Below are 10,351 nucleotides of genomic sequence, written 5' to 3'. Positions count from 1 at the left end.
CCACGCGATTTCATGGACTGACATAAAAAACATGTTCACAACAAATTTTGGGGACAGACGTTCTAGTGAAGAACTTTTCGACGAACTAGGAGTGTGACTTTCAGGACGAACACACTAGACTTCTATAATGACGTAAAGGACAATTGCACAGACTAAACAACAAATGGTAGTTATACTAGAGAAGGTGAAGCAACTAGGCAAAGTGCGATTAATATAAACGCACCGCTTTAAACATTTTTAAAAGCAAAATTCCAGCCTATGAATCCATCCTGCTCTGTAGGAACCCAGGAGACTTGGAACAAGCCATGGACATATTATTTCAAGCCGGCTACGCATACACCGGAAACAATGAAAATAGAGCACAGACCAATGCACATCTAGTAAACGAAGAATTACCAACAACCATTCGTAACCAAGAAAGAAATTACCAACAACCATTCCCAAACCAAGGAAGAAATTACCAAAACCATTCCCAAACCAGAAGAAATTACCAACAACCATTCCCAAACCCAGGAAGAAATCACCAACCCCATTCGCAAATCAAGGAGAAATCACCCCCAATTTCACAAACCAAGGAAGAAATTACCAACACCATTCCCCAACCACGAAGGAAATTTCCAAAACCCTTTCCATGCAAACAGACAAAACACTAGAAATCAGCCTGAACCCATGGAAAGGCACAGCCGAAAATTTTCAGGACAGCCTCGACAGGCAATTACCATATATAATGGTAAAAACCAAGTTAGGTCATTTGAGACTGATAGTGGATACTGGAGCCACTAATTCAATTATTAATCCAGATTTGTCATCCGAAATGGATACACCAAATAAACCTCTTGTTATTAAACTCTCCAACACCAAGTTACCATAACAGAAAAGGCAGTAATTCCAGCATTTCAAGAATTTAATATAACTAATAATGCGTTAGAGTTTATGTTTTAAAATTTCACAATCACTATGAGGATTACTAGGCAACGATATACTTAAACATACATACTTGCATAAATTATAAAAACAATTCCATACAAATAAACGGACAGGACATGCCAATACTTTTGACAATAAAAACAGCGAAAATAGAGAAGAAACAATGACAACCAATATTTTTTGAAGAACAATATAACAAAAATTTAAGTAAAATCATGCCCACGCAGAAGGTAGGCGATGATACCAGGGATATGAAGCAATATCATAGCTTGGCAAACAATTAGGACACAACACCTTAATTCTGAAGAGAAAAGATGTCTCTTACAGCTAATAAAAAAATACTCTTCAATCTTCTTCCAAGAAAATACTCGATTGAGTTTTACCAACGTTATAAAGCATAAAATTCGGACAACAAACAATGTTCCAATAATTAGTAAATCCTATAGATATCCTACATACATAAAGAGAAGTCGAAGGACAGATACAAGAAATGTTGCAAAATAATATAATAAGGCATAGCAATTCGCCTTATTCTGCCCCTATTTGGATTGTGCCAAAAAAGCCGATGCAAGTGGAAGAACAAATGGAGACTTGTCATTGATTACCGTAATTAATGAAGTTACAATCGATGATAAGTACCCCATACCTAACTTGACGAAATACTCGACAAACTGGGAAGATGCCAGTATTTTCAACACTTGACCTCGCAAAAGGATTTCATCAGATTGAAATCGAAGAGGAGGACATCCATAAAACTGCCTTCAGTGTAGAAGGAGGCCATTACGAGTTTTTACGAATGCCGTTGGGCTAAAGACAGCCCCAGCGACATTCCAAAGGTTGATGAACTACGTCCTTAGAGACTATATCAACAAAATCTGTCTGGTTTATCTAGACGATGTGATATATTTTCCACCTCACTGCAGGAACACATAAATTCATTAAAACTTGTTTTTAAACCGTTTGCAAGAAGCCAACCTCAAGGTCCAATTGGACAAGTCGGAATTTTTAAAAAGGAAACTGAATTCCTTGGCCATGTCGTGACATTAGAGGTAAAACCTAACCCAAAAAAATCGAGTGCATAGTTAACTTCCCCATCCCCAAATCACCCAACAAATTAAACAATTCCTAGGTTTGACTGGTTATTATCGAAAATTTATAAAAGTTATTCGCTAATAGCTAAACCCATGACAAAATGTCTTAAAAAGGATGCCAAAATAAACATATCCAATCCAGATATCAGGAAAGCTTTAATACGCTAAGAAACTTACTAGTACACGACCCAATCCTCGCTTACCCCGACTTTACTAAAAATTCACCCTAACAACAGACGCTAGTACTTTGCCCTTGGAGCGATACTATCTCAAGAAACCACCCGATTTGCTACGCTAGTCGTACCCTAAATGATCACGAGATCAATTACAGTACGATAGAAAAAGAACTTCTAGCAATTATTGGGCCACAAAATACTTTCGCCCATACCTTTTCGGACGCAAGTTCATAATCGAGACAGATCATAAACCGCTAACATGGGCTCTTTTCGATTAAAGAACCCAACTCAAAACTAGTCAGATGGAGGCTCAAGTTGTCAGAATTCGATTATGAGATTAAATACAAAAAGGGAACAAAAACAGTAATGCAGATGCATTATCAAGGATCGAAAATAAAATTGTTGAGATCAATTCATTAGAAAACATCCAACCCATTCTTAAGAAAGCGATTCACCTATAAATTTATTTAAAAAACCAACTCATCGTAAAAAAATTCATTCCGGATCAGCAAGGATAAAAACCGAAAACATCTTTCAGAATATTAGAAAAACTGTAACAATAAAAGAACTAGATAAAGAGTATGCAATTATGATTTTAAAACCCACTGTCACCCAACACAAATAAATGCAGTTCTGATAGACAATGAATTTTACGACACTTTCAGAGACACTTGTAGGGAATTCTTTTCAAATAATAACGGATTCAAATTAATCAGGACTTTTAAGAAACTAGACGATATAGAAGACGAACTCCAACTAACAAACATAATTGAGGAAGAACATCTAAGCAAAAATCACAGAGGAATTCAGGTAGTGTTCGAGGAACTAAAAACAAAAATTTATAACCCCAAACTTAAATTAAGGATAACCCAGTTCATTAACAATTGCGAAATATGCACATTGGAAAAGTATGACAGAAAGACCACCTAGACTACCTTACAAACTAACGGAAACACCCACAAAACCCAGAGAAATATACACTTAGACGTTTTCTATACACTAGAGAAACAACTTTACTTAACTATAATTGACAAATTTTCAAAACACGCCACAGCATACAAAATTAATGGAAGATCATGGATAGAGTTTAAATCAAAATTAATGCAATATACCAGCACATTGGAAGAATAGAAAAAATGTTTGTTGACAAGAGTTAGGATTTAAAGCCATTCCTTTCAAGAATATTTAAGGAAAGAGAACATTAATATACACTACACATCAAACAGTAACCATACATCCAACGCAGATATCGAACGACTTCACAATACATTGAACGAACACTTAAGATTACTACGACATGACGAACAATCCAAAGACGAAACGACAGAGAAAAAAATCACGTATCATTGGATTTTATAATAATACTATTCATAGCACCACACAATCAAACCTATAGACTTTATAAATGGCAAAGTACATGAGGATAAATATCCTGAATACATGATCTAATATTAAAGAAGAAAAATAACTATATTAATAAACTTAACAAAAATAGAACCGATATAGTGATAGAGGAAGGTACAAACTATATAAGAGAAATTCGAGGGGGTAAAAATCATAGGAGGTACAGAAAGATAGAATCTAAGAAAGTCGATGAAGATCATATTGAAAACACAAAAATAGGGCATAAATATTACAAAGCACATATAAGACCTCAAAGAAATATCAAGACAAGAATAACCCAAAAATTAAAGCAAAATCTAGATAATTACCATCCCCTTTCAGATGATTAACTGGATCATAATAATGGTTGCATTTACTACAGCAACCAAGGCCCAAACCCTCGACCTACAAGACCTATCAAACAATACGGTTACATTCCAATCAAGAAGGAGAAACCAAACCATTGACACTATACCAGATATTACATATAATAAACACCACAGAATACGAACGAACATTAGAAATGATCAAAACTAATATTGACATTTTAAAACATCAATACCGACAAAAGGTTACTAGATACAGTAAACAAAAATTTTATGCTATTAAAGGCAAAAATAGAAACCTCAACCCACATTTTCGAAAGAAACGGGCTCTCTTAAATATCCTAGGTAAGGGTTAAAAATTATTGCTGGCACAATGGACAGCGACGACGAAAAACCAATTAATGAGACCTTTCAGCTGCTGCGAGCGAACGATAACAATTTAACAGACAAAATTAATAACTTAACATATATAAGCAGATATAATGAACTCTCAAATCCAGAATATAACCAATCACATAAATTACCAGCAGAACATCATTGGAAACTACTTAACGAAACTCAAAAATATTATAGGGAATAAAATCTCAACCATGGAAGAAGAAATAACCTTATAGAACACATATACCAGATCAACAACGATATCTCACTTTTACAGCAACATGTGGATGACATCGGACAAATTATCTTTTCCAGCAAACTAGGAATAATTCCTACAGATATTCTTACTCAAACCGAACTTAACCTAATTACAGACTTTGACAGTTACACCAACATTAAGTAACCATAGCACTCCACGATAACAACGTTATCATAATTCTTTCCATTCCACATTTTTCAAAAGATCCTCTATCCATGGTAACATTCGTACCACCCTGATAAGAATAACAGATCCATACAGCTTAATTATTCTGACGTACTCATAGATCTAGAAAGTAACGTTTACAGTACTTACATTAAAGATACCTAAAAAGAAATCTAATTAAAATCGAAGACAATTGCTTAAATAACATACTAAAATTCGAAGAAGCTAATTGTAAAATGCAACCATCAAATAAACAAGAAGTAACCGAAATCATTCCGGGAATACTAATTCTTAAAACTTTAACAATAAAATAACTCATAACTGTAACAAAGCCAAACTGAGAATTACCGGCAACTTTTTGATCAAATTCGAAAATTGTGAAATAAACACATTAAAAAAACTTTTACGAATATTAAATAAAAATACACGATAAATTTATCCTACCAAACCTAATAACAAATTAAAGAAAATATAACACAACTCTAGCCGATATAAAAATTGAATCATTATATTTAAAACAAATAGAATATGAAGAACATTGAAACAAGCATTGTATAAAGATGAACACAAAAATTATAAGTTTTGGCATTGATGTCTCTATTATTGTATCAATTGTATCTTAGTTATTTTTATATACATCATTAGAATAAGAACACATACGTAACAGTGTACAATTAAAAGATGAAAATATTATAACCTGGAATAAAAATAATATAGTTTCGTCGGAGCCTCAAACTAGCGGTGGGGGTGTTATAGTATCACTACTAATTCCCCTCAACGATAGTGTCTCCCGTTATTCCCTTAATGAGAATCGTTCCACATTTTATTATTCCAAAGAATTGTTTACCAAAATATTAATATGCAAATCCAGCATTTTATAAATAATTTCCAAAGAATAAATATCGTAATACTTTATTTGTAAGAATTGTTTATTAAAATTTGATATGCAATTCAACATTTTATTCCGACAAATTACAAAGAATTGTTTACTTAATATTAATATTAGCTTAAAACTGTATTTTCTTTTCTGCTGCATTTCCGACAACGAAAATGCAGCAATAAACAGAATTTTAGTATATAAGCCAGTGGAAAATAAAAGAAGCAGTTATAATTTCAAACCACCCCAAACGTCTTTTTTTAGTCAAAGTTTTTTCCGCAAATAAAATCTTTATCTGATAACTGGTCCAAATATCATTTCTGTGGAGTGCATATTACGAATGTGAGAGATTTAAAGACGAAATCGATGAACATTATATGGGAGCTATAGCTATATCTGAACCGATTTTTACTAAAATTGGTGTACTTGCTTCTTAGCTGTTTCGGTCGGATTGCCAAAATTGATGCTATTACGGCCATTTGGTGGTCAATAACCCGAAATCGGATGAGATAATATGGGAGCTATATCCAAATCTGAACCGATTTCGATAAAATTTAAAACAGCTATTCCTGTGCTCCATCTAATACCTGGTACCAATATCACGGTGTGTGGAGTGAACATTACGAATGTAAGGGACTAAAACACTAAATCGGATGAAACATATATATGGTTGCTATATCTATATCTGAACCGATTTTCACCGATTTCATTTGATATACTTGCTTCTAGGCTGAAATTTGGTCCGATGTACTAAAATTCAGTCCATTCGGACTTATATCGGCCATTTGGAGCACAATTAACCCGAAATCGGATGAAGATATATATGGGAGCTATATCCAAATCTGAACCGATTTTCTCCAAATTTGTTGTATTTACTTTAAGGCTAATCTCGGTCACATGTGCCAAAATTCGGGCCATTTGGGCTGATATTGGCCATTTGGTGGTCATTAACCCGAAATCGATGAAGATATATAGGGAGCTATATCCAAATCTGAACCGATTTCGATAAAATTTAAACAGCTATTCTGTGCTCCATCTAATACCTGGTACCAAATATCACGGTTGTGGAGTGCATAGTAGGTATGTGAGGGACTTAAAGATCAAATCGGATGAAAATATATAGGGAGCTATAGCAATATCTGAACCGATTTTCTCCAAATTTGATATACTTGCTTCTAGGCCGAACCCGGTTGGGTGTGCCAAAATTCAGGTAATTTGGACTGATAGTGGACATTTGGTGCTCATTAAACCCGAAATCGGATGAAGATATATATGGGAGCTATATCTAAATTTTATCCGATTCTCACCAATTTCAATAGGGTTCGTCCTTGCGCCAAGAAAATATTGTTTGGAAAATTCATCTCAATCGGATAATAAATGCGACCTGCATTTTGTTCACAAGAATACATGGACAGACGGACGGACGGACAGACGGACGGACATGCATAAATCGACTCAGAAAGTGATTCTATGAAGGTTCTCAAAAGTAACTATGGGTCTATCTCGTTTCCTTCTCCATGTTACAAACAAATGCACAAAGACATAATACCTTACCACTATGTGGTGTAGGGTATAAAAAAATAAATAAATAAATAAAATCCGTTAAAAAATTCTGTTAAAATCTTAAAATACCGAATATAGCCGTTATATTGAGGTCTATACGACGTGGACCTACTTAGGCTCTGTTGTCATAAGCCATTACCATATTCAAATTCGAAACTTGAAATAATCGGTGAGAAATGTAGCTATAATCATCAAAATACCATATGTAGGGAGTTACCATTATATCGGAGCTATACGAAGACCTGGACCTGCATAGATCATTTTCTGTCACAGGCTGTAGCATTCATTACGACATCTCAACAATTTCGGTGAGTATTGTACCTAAAATCGTCACATACCGAATATAATGAGGTACTGATATATGGGCCTATACGAAGACCTGGACTGCATAGACAATTTTCTGTCACAGACTGTAGTTCCCATTACGAACTCTAAATACGTAATTTGAAGCTACTCCGGTGAATAATGACGGTAAAATAATCAAAATACCGAATATTGGGAGGTACCGTTATATAGGGGCTATATGAGGACGTGGACCTGCACAGACAATTTTCTGTCTTAGGCTGTAGTATCCATTTCGAACTTCAAATATCAAATCTGAAATAATTTAATGTTATAATGTGGCTAAAATCATGAAAATACCGAATATAGGGAGGTACCGTTATAAGGGGGCTATATGAAACGTGGACCTACATGAGCCATTTACAAACTAAACCTGCATACTGGCAAAATAAACGTGTGTGGAAAATTGTAGCATTTTATGTCAATTCGTTCGAACGATAGAATGATTACAACAGACAGACGGACATCGCTAAATCGACTTAGAATTGTACTCTGATCAAGAATATATATACAGAGTGAGATGAAAGAACAGCAACCAACTTCAGACTGCTGTCATTTCTAAGCCACTCGTCCGACAGCTGTTAACATATTCCATTGATAGCTCATTATTTGTTTACAAGCCTACAAAAGTATTTTGGTGAGAATTTTCCAGAAAAAAAAGTTATTCGTGATGGAACTCAAGCGGTGATAGTGTGATTTCTTTATATTTGGCTGGAAAACCAGAAGTGGCTATCGTTAGAGCACTGCAGCATTTAAATGTGAGTACATATTTTGTGTCTCGTACCATCGCTCGTTACCGTGATACTGGTCGCGTAGCCCGATGTCAAGGAAGTGGACGGAAGAAAACAGCAACATCAGCAGAAATGGTTCGAATAATAAAGAAGCGACTTGATCAAAACCCGCGTCGCAGTAGCCGAAAAATGGCTCGTGAGCTGTACATAGCGAAATATTCCATTCTCAAATATTGAACCATTAAAGAAAGTCTAAAGTCGGGCGGCGCCGACTTTATGATACCCTACACCACTTTGCTAATTAAGTAGAGCTCCACATAACAATTAAAAGTTTCTATGGGAGAATTCAATCATACACGCTATGATTATAATTATAATTTAAAGTTCAAAGGACTAAATTCGGAATTGTATTGCCCATTTGGTGCACAATTAATTTGAAATCGGATAAAGATATATATGGGAGTTATATCCAAATCTGAACCGATCTCGATAAACTTTGGCAACGATATTTCTGAGCTGTATTTGATATATTTCCCTGAATATCGTTGTTACAGAGTGCATATTACGGTTGGGTACCAAATATAACAAATCGGATGAAAAATATATATGGAAGCTATAACTATATCTGAACCGATCTGAACCAAATTTGACATACTAGCTACTAGACTCAATTCGGTCGTAAGTGCCAAATTCCATCCCATTTGGACAATATTAGACGTTTGGTGCACAATAAAAGGTAAATCGGACGATGTTATATATGGGAGCTATATCCAAATCTGAACCGATCTCGATAAAATTTAGCAAATGTATTTCTGAGCTGTATTTGATATATTTCCTCAAATATTGTTGTTAAAGAGTGCATATTACGGTGGCGGTGGACAAAATAACAATCGGATGAACAATATATATGGGAGCTATAGCTATATCTGAACCGATTTCTATAAAATTTGGCATACATATTTTCAGGCCTAATATGAGTGTATGTGCAAAATTCCATACATTCGGGCTGATATTACACGTTTGGTGCACAATAAAAGTCAAATCGGACGAAGATATATATGGGAGCTATATCCAAATTTTGACCGATTATCTCCAATTTCAATAGGGTTCGTCCTTAGGCCAAACAAAACCTTTGCAAAATTTCATCTGGATCGGGCAATAAATGCGACCTGTACTTTGTTTACAAAAATACATGGACAGACGGACGGACGGACGGACGGACGGACGGACGGACGGACGGACAGACGGACGGACGGACATGCATAAATCGACACAGAATGTGATTCTATGCAGATCATCAAAAGGAACTATGGGTCTATCTCGTTTCCTTCTGCTGTTACAAACAAATGCACAAAGACATAATACCCTGACCACCTTGTGGTGTAGGGTATAAAAATGAGCTCGAGGTAAAGCCATTGAAATTCCAAAAAGTGCAAGAACTTACACGGCACGGAAAGAAAAGAAACTCAAAGAGCTAAGAGTTGCTTCGCTTGGGCGAAAGTGAAGAACTGTGGTGGTTGTCCAGCAGTTTGTAAACAAACAAAATTATCGTGTTTACTTGCCAAAGAGGTCAGCTGAAAATGTGCACTTCGGTTGGCCACCAAACTCAAGCACCGGCATGGTGATGGTGTGGGCCGCCATAACAGCCGATGGTGGCTCTCCGCTCGTATTAATCGGCCGTGGCATCAGAATAAATACCGAATATTTTAGCGAAAATATTCTGAAGGGTGTATTAAAGCTTTGGTCACGCAAACATTTTGGCCGCAGACCTTGGACATTCCAACAGGACTCGGCACACGCCACCCAGAATGGTCAGAATGAGGTTTCTCGCTTCATTTATAGCGTACAATGGCCACCAAAATCTCCGGATACCTATCCGTTGACTATTGTGTCTGGAGTATTTTGGAAATCAAGGTTGGCACTAAAAAATACCAAAGTGTCGATCTCCTCAAGCAGCGCTTCGCCGGGAATGGGCCAAAATACCGCAGAGCAACATTCGGGCGGTGTGACGGTTTCATTGGCCGTTTGATTGAGTACTTTGCGTGTTATAAAACCACAAAGTATTCAAAGTAGATAAAAAAACCAAAATGTTTTCAGAATTTTTATAACGTTATACCATCCCGAATATCGCAT

Source organism: Musca domestica, unplaced genomic scaffold (genome assembly GCF_030504385.1).
Source record: "Musca domestica strain aabys unplaced genomic scaffold, Musca_domestica.polishedcontigs.V.1.1 39, whole genome shotgun sequence".
In the NCBI taxonomy this organism is placed as follows: Eukaryota; Metazoa; Arthropoda; class Insecta; order Diptera; family Muscidae; genus Musca; species Musca domestica.
Note: the sequence above shows the minus strand (reverse complement) of the source record.